Source organism: Hyperolius riggenbachi, chromosome 8 (genome assembly GCF_040937935.1).
Source record: "Hyperolius riggenbachi isolate aHypRig1 chromosome 8, aHypRig1.pri, whole genome shotgun sequence".
Classification (NCBI taxonomy): Eukaryota; Metazoa; Chordata; class Amphibia; order Anura; family Hyperoliidae; genus Hyperolius; species Hyperolius riggenbachi.
In genome coordinates, this window is record NC_090653.1 from 87,716,632 (window position 1) to 87,732,997 (window position 16,366).

The following is a 16,366-nucleotide window of genomic DNA, read 5'->3' on the forward strand; positions in this document are numbered from 1 at the left end:
GTGCTATTGTGGCCAGGAATGTGAAGAATCACTCACGTTCCCAGCCTGTCGCCGAAACCGGAAGTAGCCATCGGCAGGAACAGGAGGATCGGAGCGAGGCTATGAGGGCACCGGACATCTGCAGGGGGCTGGTGGAAGCCCCAGGTGAGTAAAACTCATTTTTTTTTTGCTTGACCTAAGTGTCTCTTTAATGTCGCACATATTTTCCACCTATTCATTATATCTTGTACTTGACTAGGTCACAAGCAATTATCACTGCTCCCCATGCAGCAGTGTCATAGATCAAAACTTGTAAAAATATAAATGGGCAAAAACCTTTTATTGTTATTATTTAGCACTGTTATCTTCCACAGTCCTTTTACAGAGTAGTCTAATGTCCTACCATATTATTATTATTATTATTATTATTATGAATTTAAATAACACTGACATCTTCTGCAGCACTTTACAGAGTGCATAGTCATCATGTCACTGACTGTCCTCAAAGGAGCTCATGCTCTAACTAGAGATGGCCCGAACAGTTCGCGGCGAACTTTGGGTGGTTCGCCGGCGAAGGCGAACTTTCCCGGAGGTTCCGTTCGCCCCCATAATGGTCAACTTTGACCCTCTACATCACAGTCAGCAGGCACATTGTCACCTATCAGACTACACTCACTCCTGCAGCGCCACCCCTGCCCCCCCTTATAAAAGGCAAGGTTCTCCAGCTGTTTTACTCCCTTGTCTGCCTACAGTAATAAGTTAAGGGACAGCTGCTGACAGACTCTGCTAGGGAGAGCTTAGTTAGGCTCTTGTAGGATTCTTAGCTTGCTCCTGGCTGATTGTTATTCCTTATATTGCACCCCACAACAGTTCTCTCCTTCCTCCTCCTCCTTCAGAGAATTGTAGGATTTCAAAAGCCTACAAATCCCTAAGCAAGCTCATTTTTCTCTTGGATATATCATAATAGTACATGCTAGGCTGGCTTCAGCATGTAGTGTTGGTGGAGGTACAGCGGTGAGGAGAGCTGCTTACCAAGCACTAGATCTGGGTTTGATTCTCGGCCAATGTATGTGAGCTGGCTTTTGAAATCCTACAATTCTCTGGAAGACAAGACCCTCCTCCTCCGGGAGAGGGAGAGAGGGAGGAGGGAGTATTACGCTTCCTGATGTTGTAAAGCAGTATAGGCCTGCAATTGAACATTCAATGAGATTTCTGACCTTAAAACAGTGGTTTGTATTAAATCTAGGTTTTTTATTGAGACTTTGACGTGCATCCCACTCAACCATGTCTCTGTCCAGGTTTTAGATTGTTTGAAATATCTTTTCCATCATTTTTCTGGCCACCATAATTTATTCTAAATTTCCAAGTTTGCCTCTCCATTGAACTCTATTGCGGGTCGCGAAAGTTCACGCGAACCAAACTTTCGGGGTAAGTTTGCAAACCAGGTTCGCGAACCTAAAATCGGAGGTTCGGGCCATTTCTAGTTCTAACCTCTACCATACTCAAGGTCTAATGTCCTTCCATACTATAATTATGTATTTATATAGCACTGACATCTTCTGCAGCACATTACAGAGTGCATAGTCATGTCTTTCACTGTCCTCAGAGAAGCACGCAATCTGCCGATATACACAAACGTAGAGGATGATCTGGGCCTGACTGATGGAGCTGAATGGGCCCCACATAACATGGAACCCCTGTGAGGATGCACAGACAGCACAGGCCTACGTTCCCCACTGGATGTAGTATTTTATATCTGTCATTATTTATGTATACATATAAGATGGATTGCTGTGTTGTCTCTTTTCCATTCTCTTTCAGATGGGGTTCAACAAGTATATTTTAAGTTAAAGATGAGTTGGGCATGTGAACAGTTAAAACATTTATTTGTTCTTCCTCCTTTCAACTTTCTTCCACTCTTTGGGCTTGAGTCACAAAAGGGTGCTAACTTAGTTAGCACGCCTAAAAGCACCAAAGCCCTTCAGGGCGCACAAAGTTTCCCGCACTAAGGTAGCGCGCAAAGTTTAGTGCTGCCCGTAGTGCACAAAGCGTAGCACCGGATGCGCCTAAAACATCACACCGGGTGCACCCGAAACGTCACAACGTTTCAGGCCACCCGGTGCAACGTTTTTCGGTGCGGTACGGGTAGCGCTAAACTTTGCGCGCGATCAATAAAAGCTTTAGGCGTGCTAACTGCCTAACACCCTAGTTAGCATAAAACACCAAATACTGCGCTGATATCTAATATTGGGTGATATTGACTCGGTGGTGCGCTGCTATCAAAGAGATTCCAAAATGTCAATTCCAAATTATGGCTGCGCACAAGGACACAATCATACAGTTTTCCACACTCCAAGTGGTATACGTCACTTCTCCTTCACAGGGCAGGCTAATACTCCGCTTCAGTGAGATACCACCACCACACCCCAAGCAGTGGCCACTCACCGTTACAGTAGACCCTCTATTAGATGGGCCCTCAGCGCTTGCGGGGTTATTTGGCCACCCCCTGCCGTGTCGAGCGTTTCCGTCCTCACCACTGACTGCTACTGTTGCTGGTTCCTTTCACCTCAAAAAGACATATACCAGAGCTCCCATAGTGTAAAACCATACGTAAAATTTATTATTAAAAAGAGTTTGCACTTACAAACATTTCCGGGGTCATATCGCATAGAATTTTTATGGGCTCCACCCCAAACGTTGGCCGCCGGGTTGGCTATGGAGCGCTGTTCCTTCACCTCCCCCTCTACATCCACGTCTGTCCCCACGAAAGATAAGAGTCGGCCACGCTTGCTTGACCGGTTTCGTCGCACCAGGCGACTCTTCAGAAGCATGCGCGGCCTACCCTTGCCTGATTAAAATACCCCCTGCTTGGATAAGAGAACCCTCCCCTCCCCTCACCCGGAAATGGAACCTTTTTCCTCCAATGGTAGCCGTCCCAGCTCCGAAACCAGCCTTCCCGGTCACCGGGCGGCTCCACTATGCGTGTCAGGATGGTTATTCTATCCGTCCCAGATCAGGCTACGCCTTCCCTCCTCTGTCACGTCATCACGTGTAGGTCTCCATGTCTACCCCTGACTCTTTGGAAGCGGCTTACGTCATGCCGTGTTGCGTGCACCCCCGCCTCCCTCGGCTTCACAGCCGCACCGCTACGCATCATCTCCGCCCCCAGTCTATTGCTACACGTAGTCCTTGCGCTTCAGAGCCCTCCCAGTGGCCAATTACAATTCATCAGCTTATATATTCATACTCCTTTACATGTAACATTTAATTCATCATCTTTCGTATACCTATTTCTATTTGTTATTGTTATTCACACAGTTAAAGTCTGTTCCAACATTTTACCTGTGAACTATTCATCCATCTTGTATTTGCATACCATACATATAACAATAATCAGATTGGACTAAATATATTAGTTAAACTCAAAAATAATATTAATCCTTCCTGGGTTGCCTCCAAGTCTTCTGATCCTTAAGTGCCCCTTATAAAGTGACCCGCTCATATGCATACGCATGTTGGGGTACCAATCCCTCACCCCTTCTAATATCATCACCATCAAAATTTCAAAAATTCAACAATAAAAGTGACAAACTATTTCTTGTGGCACTGATTTATACATTTGTCGCAGAGACTCCAGAGTTAACCACTTGCATCAATTATACTAATTGTTATATGCAGGGCTCATATTAATTATTGTATCATTCAGGGGCTTATGGCCCAGGTCTGGCTGCCTTGTTTTTAAATTGATTTTAATCTTGTAGTTGGCTCACAATACATTTTTTGCATTTTTCTTGACATCTTGTTTGTATTTTGCTCATTTGCTGATTTAATATATTGCAATAAGGGGAGATCTGTAGTTTTCTTGCATTTATTGTAGTGTATTGTCTTGGGTCGGTGACCTATTTCCCCTGTATTAGCCTATTTTGGCAATCAGAGGTATATTAATTACCTAATGATGCTTGCTCGTTTGCCTTGGTGTTAGAAAACATTTCATGGGTAGTATTTTATATCTGCCATTGTTTGTGATAATGCCTATGAGTTGTTTTCTCTTTTTCTATGTTGTCTCTCTTCTGTTCTCTTACAGATGGGGCTCGAGAAATATTTTTATGTTGAATAAGGCTGCTTTCACAGTGGGACGTTAAAGCAGCCTGTAACGCAGCCCAACTCACAGCATTGAAAAATCAATGTATGCAGTGGTGGTGGGTGGGTTCACAGAACAAGTATGCAGTGGCAGGATCACTGAACAGGTATGCAGTGGTGGTTGGGTTCACAGAACAGGTATGCAGTGGCAGCAGGATCACTGAACAGGTATGCAGTGGTGGGTGGGTTCACAGAACAGGTATGCAGTGGTGGGTTCACAGAACAGGTATGCAGTGGCAGGATCACTGAACAGGTATGCAGTGGTGGTGGGTGGGTTCACAGAACAAGTATGCAGTGGCAGGATCACTGAACAGGTATGCAGTGGTGGGTGGGTTCACAGAACAGGTATGCAGTGGCAGCAGGATCACTGAACAGGTATGCAGTGGTGGGTGGGTTCACAGAACAGGTATGCAGTGGCAGGATCACTGAACAGGTATGCAGTGGTGGTGGGTGGGTTCACAGAACAGGTATGCAGTGGCAGGATCACTGAACAGGTATGCAGTGGCAGGATCACAGTACAGGTATGCAGTGGGCTGAGGGCTCACTGAACAGAACAGGTATGCAGCCAGGAAGAAGTTAAGCCTAACTAATCTTTCCCTATATGAGAGACTGCAGCAGCTCGCCCTACTCTCACTAATGCAGGCACACGAGTGGCCGTAATGGCCGCCGCTGCCTGCCTTATATAAGGGGGGTGGGGCTCCAGGGGCTAGTGTAGCCTAATTGGCTACACTGGGCCTGCTGACTGTGATGTAGAGGGTCAAAGTTGACCCTCAGGTGCATTATGGGGCGAACCGAACTTCTTCCGCAAAACGTTCGCGTGCGGTACCCGCACGCGAACCACCTAAGTTCGCGCGAACCACGTTCGCCGGCAAACCGTTCGGCCCAACTCTAGTGGTATGATGTTGTATATGGGGTGTATACATAGATCAGGTGTATCCATATAAATGGCCCACCCTGTAGTATCCTTTAGTTTTGCAATGTGTAATATTTTATATCTTCCATTCTATGTGTAAATGCATGTATGTTGTTTTCTATTTTTTGTGTTGTCTCTCTGTTGTCTTCCAGATGGAGCTTGAGAAATATTTTTTATGTTGATGAAGAGTTGGGCATGGGATTTGTTATCACATACCATGTGTTTGCTCTGTCTCCTTGCATTTTTCTTGCACTTTTTGATTGTTTTTTATTCTCTTTTCCAGTATAATAAGTATGCATGCATGAACTTTTTATTTACAGGTCACTGTGTGCATATCATGGGTAGTATTTTATATCTGTTATTGTATGTGTTAATGCATGTAAGTTGGTATCTCTTTTTTTGTGTTGTCTCCTGTTTTCTTTCAGATGGCGGTCGACAAGTATTTTTCATGTTGAAGAGGAGTTTGGCATCGGATTTGTTATAACATCTATTTGTTCTTTCTCCTTGCAACTTTCTTACTCTTTTTGTTTGATTTTTTTTTCTCTCTTTTTCAGTATGATATGTATGCATATATAAAAAATCTTTTTTCACAGGTCACTTTGTGTGCATTTCATGGGTAGTATTTTATATCTGTTATGGTAAGTGGTAATGCATGTAAATTGGTACTTCTTTTTTGTGTTGTCTCTCTTCTGTTTTCTTTCAGATGGCGGTCGACAAGTGTTTTTCATGTTGAAGAGGAGTTTGGCACCGGATTTGTTATAACATCTATTTGTTCTTTCTCCTTGCAACTTTCTCACTCTTTTTGTCTGACATTTTTTCTCTTTTTCAGTATGATATGTATGCATATATAAACAATCTTTTTTCACAGGTCACTTTGTGTGCATTTCATGGGTAGTATTTTATATCTGTTATGGTATGTGGTAATGCATGTAAATTGGTACCTCTTTTTTGTGTTGTCTCTCTTCTGTTTTCTTTCAGATGGCGGTAAACAAGTGTTTTTCATGGTGAAGAGGAGTTTGGCATCGTATTTGTTATAACATCTATTTGTTCTTTCTACTTGCAACTTTCTTACTCTTTTTGTCTGATTTTTTTTTCTCTCTTTTTCACTATGATATGTATGCTTGTGAATTGTTATGGCAGTGGCAGTTGGGCGTATTTGTGTCTTCACATTCACTGTGCAGATTTTGCACACTAACTGTTAAATAAAATAAATCTGGAGAGGAATAGGGTGGCTATTGGGGAGGAGGAGGCCACAGTACAGGGTGGGCCATTTATATGGATACACCTTAATTTGGCTATTTATATGGGTACATAATTGTATGTGAATGGTGAAATTAACAAACAAAACCACCACTATTGGTCTGACACTAACCCACATTGGATAGATCCCTCCAAGACTGTTGGAACAAAAAAATTGGTGGTATGATGTTGTATATGGGGTGTATACATAGATCAGGTGTATCCATATAAATGGCCCACCCTGTAGTATCCTTTAGTTTTGCAATGTGTAATATTTTATATCTTGCATTCTATGTGTAAATGCATGTATGCTGTTTTCTATTTTTCTGTGTTGTCTCTCTTTTGTCTTCCAGATGGAGCTCGAGAAATATTTTTTATGTTGATGAAGAGTTGGGCATGGGATTTGTTATCACATACCATGTGTTTGCACTGTCTCCTTGCAACTTTCTTGCACTTTTTGTTTGTTTTTTATTCTCTTTTCGAGTATAATAAGTATGCATATATGATCTTTTTTTTTACAGGTCACTGTATGCATTTCATAAGTAGTATTTTATATCTGTTATTGTGTGTGTTAATGCATGTAAGTTGGTATCTCTTTTTTTGTATTGTCTTTCTTCTGTTTTCTTTCAGATGGCGGTCGACAAGTATTTTTCATGGTGAAGAGGAGTTTGGCATCGGATTTGTTATAACATCTATTTGTTCTTTCTCCTTGCAACTTTCTTACTCTTTTTGTCTGATTTTTTTTACTCTCCTTTTCACTATGATATGTATGCATATATGAACAATCTTTTTTCACAGGTCACTTTGTGTGCATTTCATGGGTAGTATTTTATAACTGTTATGGTATGTGGTAATGCATGTAAATTGGTACCTCTTTTTTGTGTTGTCTCTCTTCTGTTTTCTTACAGATGGCAGTCGACAATTGTTTTTCATGGTGAAGAGGAGTTTCACATCGGATTTGTTATAACATCTATTTGTTCTTTCTCCTTGCAACTTTCTTACTCTTTTTGTTTGATTTTTTTTTCTCTCTTTTTCAGTATGATATGTATGCATATATAAACAATCTTTTTTCACAGGTCACTTTGTGTGCATTTCATGGGTAGTATTTTATATCTGTTATGGTAAGTGGTAATGCATGTAAATTGGTACTTCTTTTTTGTGTTGTCTCTCTTCTGTTTTCTTTCAGATGGCGGTCGACAAGTGTTTTTCATGTTGAAGAGGAGTTTGGCACCGGATTTGTTATAACATCTATTTGTTCTTTCTCCTTGCAACTTTCTCACTCTTTTTGTCTGACATTTTTTCTCTTTTTCAGTATGATATGTATGCATATATAAACAATCTTTTTTCACAGGTCACTTTGTGTGCATTTCATGGGTAGTATTTTATATCTGTTATGGTATGTGGTAATGCATGTAAATTGGTACCTCTTTTTTGTGTTGTCTCTCTTCTGTTTTCTTTCAGATGGCGGTAAACAAGTGTTTTTCATGGTGAAGAGGAGTTTGGCATCGTATTTGTTATAACATCTATTTGTTCTTTCTACTTGCAACTTTCTTACTCTTTTTGTCTGATTTTTTTTTCTCTCTTTTTCACTATGATATGTATGCTTGTGAATTGTTATGGCAGTGGCAGTTGGGCGTATTTGTGTCTTCACATTCACTGTGCAGATTTTGCACACTAACTGTTAAATAAAATAAATCTGGAGAGGAATAGGGTGGCTATTGGGGAGGAGGAGGCCACAGTACAGGGTGGGCCATTTATATGGATACACCTTAATTTGGCTATTTATATGGGTACATAATTGTATGTGAATGGTGAAATTAACAAACAAAACCACCACTATTGGTCTGACACTAACCCACATTGGATAGATCCCTCCAAGACTGTTGGAACAAAAAAATTGGTGGTATGATGTTGTATATGGGGTGTATACATAGATCAGGTGTATCCATATAAATGGCCCACCCTGTAGTATCCTTTAGTTTTGCAATGTGTAATATTTTATATCTTGCATTCTATGTGTAAATGCATGTATGCTGTTTTCTATTTTTCTTTGTTGTCTCTCTTTTGTCTTCCAGATGGAGCTCGAGAAATATTTTTTTATGTTGATGAAGAGTTGGGCATGGGATTTGTTATCACATACCATGTGTTTGCTCTGTCTCCTTGCAACTTTCTTGCACTTTTTGTTTGTTTTTTATTCTCTTTTCGAGTATAATAAGTATGCATATATGATCTTTTTTTTTACAGGTCACTGTATGCATTTCATAAGTAGTATTTTATATCTGTTATTGTGTGTGTTAATGCATGTAAGTTGGTATCTCTTTTTTTGTATTGTCTTTCTTCTGTTTTCTTTCAGATGGCGGTCGACAAGTATTTTTCATGGTGAAGAGGAGTTTGGCATCGGATTTGTTATAACATCTATTTGTTCTTTCTCCTTGCAACTTTCTTACTCTTTTTGTCTGATTTTTTTTACTCTCCTTTTCACTATGATATGTATGCATATATGAACAATCTTTTTTCACAGGTCACTTTGTGTGCATTTCATGGGTAGTATTTTATAACTGTTATGGTATGTGGTAATGCATGTAAATTGGTACCTCTTTTTTGTGTTGTCTCTCTTCTGTTTTCTTACAGATGGCAGTCGACAATTGTTTTTCATGGTGAAGAGGAGTTTCACATCGGATTTGTTATAACATCTATTTGTTCTTTCTCCTTGCAACTTTCTTACTCTATTTGTCTGACTTTTTTTTTCTCTTTTTCAGTATGATATGTATGCATATATAAACAATCTTTTTTCACAGGTCACTTTGTGTGCATTTCATGGGTAGTATTTTATATCTGTTATGGTAAGTGGTAATGCATGTAAATTGGTACTTCTTTTTTGTGTTGTCTCTCTTCTGTTTTCTTTCAGATGGCGGTCGACAAGTGTTTTTCATGTTGAAGAGGAGTTTGGCACCGGATTTGTTATAACATCTATTTGTTCTTTCTCCTTGCAACTTTCTCACTCTTTTTGTCTGACATTTTTTCTCTTTTTCAGTATGATATGTATGCATATATAAACAATCTTTTTTCACAGGTCACTTTGTGTGCATTTCATGGGTAGTATTTTATATCTGTTATGGTATGTGGTAATGCATGTAAATTGGTACCTCTTTTTTGTGTTGTCTCTCTTCTGTTTTCTTTCAGATGGCGGTAAACAAGTGTTTTTCATGGTGAAGAGGAGTTTGGCATCGTATTTGTTATAACATCTATTTGTTCTTTCTACTTGCAACTTTCTTACTCTTTTTGTCTGATTTTTTTTACTCTCTTTTTCACTATGATATGTATGCTTGTGAATTGTTATGGCAGTGGCAGTTGGGCGTATTTGTGTCTTCACATTCACTGTGCAGATTTTGCACACTAACTGTTAAAGAAAAAAATTCTGGAGAGGAATAGGGTGGCTATTGGGGAGGAGGAGGCCACAGTACAGGGTGGGCCATTTATATGGATACACCTTAATTTGGCTATTTATATGGGTACATAATTGTATGTGAATGGTGAAATTAACAAACAAAACCACCACTATTGGTCTGACACTAACCCACATTGGATAGATCCCTCCAAGACTGTTGGAACAAAAAAATTGGTGGTATGATGTTGTATATGGGGTGTATACATAGATCAGGTGTATCCATATAAATGGCCCACCCTGTAGTATCCTTTAGTTTTGCAATGTGTAATATTTTATATCTTCCATTCTATGTGTAAATGCATGTATGTTGTTTTCTATTTTTTGTGTTGTCTCTCTGTTGTCTTCCAGATGGAGCTTGAGAAATATTTTTTATGTTGATGAAGAGTTGGGCATGGGATTTGTTATCACATACCATGTGTTTGCTCTGTCTCCTTGCATTTTTCTTGCACTTTTTGATTGTTTTTTATTCTCTTTTCCAGTATAATAAGTATGCATGCATGAACTTTTTATTTACAGGTCACTGTGTGCATATCATGGGTAGTATTTTATATCTGTTATTGTATGTGTTAATGCATGTAAGTTGGTATCTCTTTTTTTGTGTTGTCTCCTTTTTTTATTTCATATGGCGGTCGACAAGTATTTTTCATGTTGAAGAGGAGTTTGGCATCGGATTTGTTATAACATCTATTTGTTCTTTCTCCTTGCAACTTTCTTACTCTTTTTGTTTGATTTTTTTTTCTCTCTTTTTCAGTATGATATGTATGCATATATAAACAATCTTTTTTCACAGGTCACTTTGTGTGCATTTCATGGGTAGTATTTTATATCTGTTATGGTAAGTGGTAATGCATGTAAATTGGTACCTCTTTTTTGTGTTGTCTCTCTTCTGTTTTCTTTCAGATGGCGGTCGACAAGTGTTTTTCATGTTGAAGAGGAGTTTGGCACCGGATTTGTTATAACATCTATTTGTTCTTTCTCCTTGCAACTTTCTCACTCTTTTTGTCTGACATTTTTTCTCTTTTTCAGTATGATATGTATGCATATATAAACAATCTTTTTTCACAGGTCACTTTGTGTGCATTTCATGGGTAGTATTTTATATCTGTTATGGTATGTGGTAATGCATGTAAATTGGTACCTCTTTTTTGTGTTGTCTCTCTTCTGTTTTCTTTCAGATGGCGGTAAACAAGTGTTTTTCATGGTGAAGAGGAGTTTGGCATCGTATTTGTTATAACATCTATTTGTTCTTTCTACTTGCAACTTTCTTACTCTTTTTGTCTGATTTTTTTTTCTCTCTTTTTCACTATGATATGTATGCTTGTGAATTGTTATGGCAGTGGCAGTTGGGCGTATTTGTGTCTTCACATTCACTGTGCAGATTTTGCACACTAACTGTTAAAGAAAATAAATCTGGAGAGGAATAGGGTGGCTATTGGGGAGGAGGAGGCCACAGTACAGGGTGGGCCATTTATATGGATACACCTTAATTTGGCTATTTATATGGGTACATAATTGTATGTGAATGGTGAAATTAACAAACAAAACCACCACTATTGGTCTGACACTAACCCACATTGGATAGATCCCTCCAAGACTGTTGGAACAAAAAAATTGGTGGTATGATGTTGTATATGGGGTGTATACATAGATGAGGTGTATCCATATAAATGGCCCACCCTGTAGTATCCTTTAGTTTTGCAATGTGTAATATTTTATATCTTGCATTCTATGTGTAAATGCATGTATGCTGTTTTCTATTTTTCTGTGTTGTCTCTCTTTTGTCTTCCAGATGGAGCTCGAGAAATATTTTTTATGTTGATGAAGAGTTGGGCATGGGATTTGTTATCACATACCATGTGTTTGCACTGTCTCCTTGCAACTTTCTTGCACTTTTTGTTTGTTTTTTATTCTCTTTTCGAGTATAATAAGTATGCATATATGATCTTTTTTTTTACAGGTCACTGTGTGCATTTCATAAGTAGTATTTTATATCTGTTATTGTGTGTGTTAATGCATGTAAGTTGGTATCTCTTTTTTTGTATTGTCTTTCTTCTGTTTTCTTTCAGATGGCGGTCGACAAGTATTTTTCATGGTGAAGAGGAGTTTGGCATCGGATTTGTTATAACATCTATTTGTTCTTTCTCCTTGCAACTTTCTTACTCTTTTTGTCTGATTTTTTTTACTCTCCTTTTCACTATGATATGTATGCATATATGAACAATCTTTTTTCACAGGTCACTTTGTGTGCATTTCATGGGTAGTATTTTATAACTGTTATGGTATGTGGTAATGCATGTAAATTGGTACATCTTTTTTGTGTTGTCTCTCTTCTGTTTTCTTACAGATGGCAGTCGACAATTGTTTTTCATGGTGAAGAGGAGTTTCACATCGGATTTGTTATAACATCTATTTGTTCTTTCTCCTTGCAACTTTCTTACTCTATTTGTCTGACTTTTTTTTTCTCTTTTTCAGTATGATATGTATGCATATATAAACAATCTTTTTTCACAGGTCACTTTGTGTGCATTTCATGGGTAGTATTTTATATCTGTTATGGTAAGTGGTAATGCATGTAAATTGGTACTTCTTTTTTGTGTTGTCTCTCTTCTGTTTTCTTTCAGATGGCGGTCGACAAGTGTTTTTCATGTTGAAGAGGAGTTTGGCACCGGATTTGTTATAACATCTATTTGTTCTTTCTCCTTGCAACTTTCTCACTCTTTTTGTCTGACATTTTTTCTCTTTTTCAGTATGATATGTATGCATATATAAACAATCTTTTTTCACAGGTCACTTTGTGTGCATTTCATGGGTAGTATTTTATATCTGTTATGGTATGTGGTAATGCATGTAAATTGGTACCTCTTTTTTGTGTTGTCTCTCTTCTGTTTTCTTTCAGATGGTGGTAAACAAGTGTTTTTCATGGTGAAGAGGAGTTTGGCATCGTATTTGTTATAACATCTATTTGTTCTTTCTACTTGCAACTTTCTTACTCTTTTTGTCTGATTTTTTTTTCTCTCTTTTTCACTATGATATGTATGCTTGTGAATTGTTATGGCAGTGGCAGTTGGGCGTATTTGTGTCTTCACATTCACTGTGCAGATTTTGCACACTAACTGTTAAAGAAAATAAATCTGGAGAGGAATAGGGTGGCTATTGGGGAGGAGGAGGCCACAGTACAGGGCGGGCCATTTCTATGGATACACCTTAATTTGGCTATTTATATGGGTACATAATTGTATGTGAATGGTGAAATTAACAAACAAAACCACCACTATTGGTCTGACACTAACCCACATTGGATAGATCCCTCCAAGACTGTTGGAACAAAAAAATTGGTGGTATGATGTTGTATATGGGGTGTATACATAGATCAGGTGTATCCATACAAATGGCCCACCCTGTAGTATCCTTTAGTTTTGCAATGTGTAATATTTTATATCTTGCATTCTATGTGTAAATGCATGTATGCTGTTTTCTATTTTTCTGTGTTGTCTCTCTTTTGTCTTCCAGATGGAGCTCGAGAAATATTTTTTATGTTGATGAAGAGTTGGGCATGGGATTTGTTATCACATACCATGTGTTTGCTCTGTCTCCTTGCAACTTTCTTGCACTTTGTTTTTTATTTTATTTTCCAGTATAATAAGTATGCATATATGAACTTTTTTTTTTACAGGTCACTGTATGCATTTCATGGGTAGTATTTTATATCTGTTATAGTATGTGTTAATGCATGTAAGTTGGTATCTCTTTTTTGTATTGTCTCTCTTCTGTTTTCTTTCAGATGGCGGTCGAAAAGTATTTTTCATGTTGAAGAGGAGTTTGGCATCGGATTTGTTATAACATCTATTTGTTCTTTCTCCTTGCAACTTTCTCACTCTTTTTGTCTGACATTTTTTCTCTTTTTCAGTATGATATGTATGCATATATAAACAATCTTTTTTCACAGGTCACTTTGTGTGCATTTCATGGGTAGTATTTTATATCTGTTATGGTATGTGGTAATGCATGTAAATTGGTACCTCTTTTTTTGTGTTGTCTCTCTTCTGTTCTCTTACAGATGGCGGTCGACAACTGTTTTTCATGGTGAAGAAGAGTTGTGCATGTGAATTGTTATGGCAGTGGCAGTTGGGCGTATTTGTGTCTTCACATTCACTGTGCAGATTTTGCACACTAAAGGTTAAAGAAAATAAATCTGGAGAGGAATAGGGTGGCTATTGGGGAGGAGGAGGCCACAGTACAGGGTGGGCTATTTATATGGATACACCTTAATTTGGCTATTTATATGGGTACATAATTGTATGTGAATGGTAAAATTAACAAACAAAACCACCACTATTGGTCTGACACTAACCCACATTGGATAGATCCCTCCAAGACTGTTGGAACAAAAACATTGGTGGTATGATGTGGTATATAGGGTGTATATATAGATCAGGTGTATCCATATAAATGGCCCACCCTGTAGTATCCTTTAGTTTTGCAATGTGTAATATTGTATATCTTACATTGTATGTGTAAATGCATGTATGCTGTTTTCTCTTTTTCTGTGTTGTCTCTATTTTGTCTTCCAGATGGAGCTCGAGAAATATTTTTTATGTTGATGAAGAGTTGGGCATGGGATTTGTTATCACATACCATGTGTTTGCACTGTCTCCTTGCAACTTTCTTGCACTTTTTTGTTTGTTTTTTATTCTCTTTTCGAGTATAATAAGTATGCATATATGATCTTTTTTTTTTTACAGGTCACTGTGTGCATTTCATAAGTAGTATTTTATATCTGTTATTGTATGTGTTAATGCATGTAAGTTGGTATCTCTTTTTTTGTATTGTCTCTCTTCTGTTTTCTTTCAGGTGGCGGTCGACAAGTATTTTTCATGTTGAAGAGGAGTTTGGCATCGGATTTGTTATAACATCTATTTGTTCTTTCTCCTTGCAACTTTCTCACTCTTTTTGTCTGACATTTTTTCTCTTTTTCAGTATGATATGTATGCATATATAAACAATCTTTTTTCACAGGTCACTTTGTGTGCATTTCATGGGTAGTATTTTATATCTGTTATGGTAAGTGGTAATGCATGTAAATTGGTACCTCTTTTTTGTGTTGTCTCTCTTCTGTTTTCTTTCAGATGGCGGTCGACAAGTGTTTTTCATGTTGAAGAGGAGTTTGGCACCGGATTTGTTATAACATCTATTTGTTCTTTCTCCTTGCAACTTTCTCACTCTTTTTGTCTGACATTTTTTCTCTTTTTCAGTATGATATGTATGCATATATAAACAATCTTTTTTCACAGGTCACTTTGTGTGCATTTCATGGGTAGTATTTTATATCTGTTATGGTATGTGGTAATGCATGTAAATTGGTACCTCTTTTTTGTGTTGTCTCTCTTCTGTTTTCTTTCAGATGGCGGTAAACAAGTGTTTTTCATGGTGAAGAGGAATTTGGCATCGGATTTGTTATAACATCTATTTGTTCTTTCTACTTGCAACTTTCTTACTCTTTTTGTCTGATTTTTTTTCTCTCTTTTTCACTATGATATGTATGCTTGTGAATTGTTATGGCAGTGGCAGTTGGGCGTATTTGTGTCTTCACATTCACTGTGCAGATTTTGCACACTAACTGTTAAAGAAAATAAATCTGGAGAGGAATAGGGTGGCTATTGGGGAGGAGGAGGCCACAGTACAGGGCGGGCCATTTATATGGATACACCTTAATTTGGCTATTTATATGGGTACATAATTGTATGTGAATGGTGAAATTAACAAACAAAACCACCACTATTGGTCTGACACTAACCCACATTGGATAGATCCCTCCAAGACTGTTGGAACAAAAAAATTGGTGGTATGATGTTGTATATGGGGTGTATACATAGATCAGGTGTATCCATACAAATGGCCCACCCTGTAGTATCCTTTAGTTTTGCAATGTGTAATATTTTATATCTTGCATTCTATGTGTAAATGCATGTATGCTGTTTTCTATTTTTCTGTGTTGTCTCTCTTTTGTCTTCCAGATGGAGCTCGAGAAATATTTTTATGTTGATGAAGAGTTGGGCATGGGATTTGTTATCACATACCATGTGTTTGCTCTGTCTCCTTGCAACTTTCTTGCACTTTGTTTTTTATTTTATTTTCCAGTATAATAAGTATGCATATATGAACTTTTTTTTTTACAGGTCACTGTATGCATTTCATGGGTAGTATTTTATATCTGTTATAGTATGTGTTAATGCATGTAAGTTGGTATCTCTTTTTTGTATTGTCTCTCTTCTGTTTTCTTTCAGATGGCGGTCGAAAAGTATTTTTCATGTTGAAGAGGAGTTTGGCATCGGATTTGTTATAACATCTATTTGTTCTTTCTCCTTGCAACTTTCTCACTCTTTTTGTCTGACATTTTTTCTCTTTTTCAGTATGATATGTATGCATATATAAACAATCTTTTTTCACAGGTCACTTTGTGTGCATTTCATGGGTAGTATTTTATATCTGTTATGGTATGTGGTAATGCATGTAAATTGGTACCTCTTTTTTTGTGTTGTCTCTCTTCTGTTCTCTTACAGATGGCGGTCGACAACTGTTTTTCATGGTGAAGAAGAGTTGTGCATGTGAATTGTTATGGCAGTGGCAGTTGGGCGTATTTGTGTCTT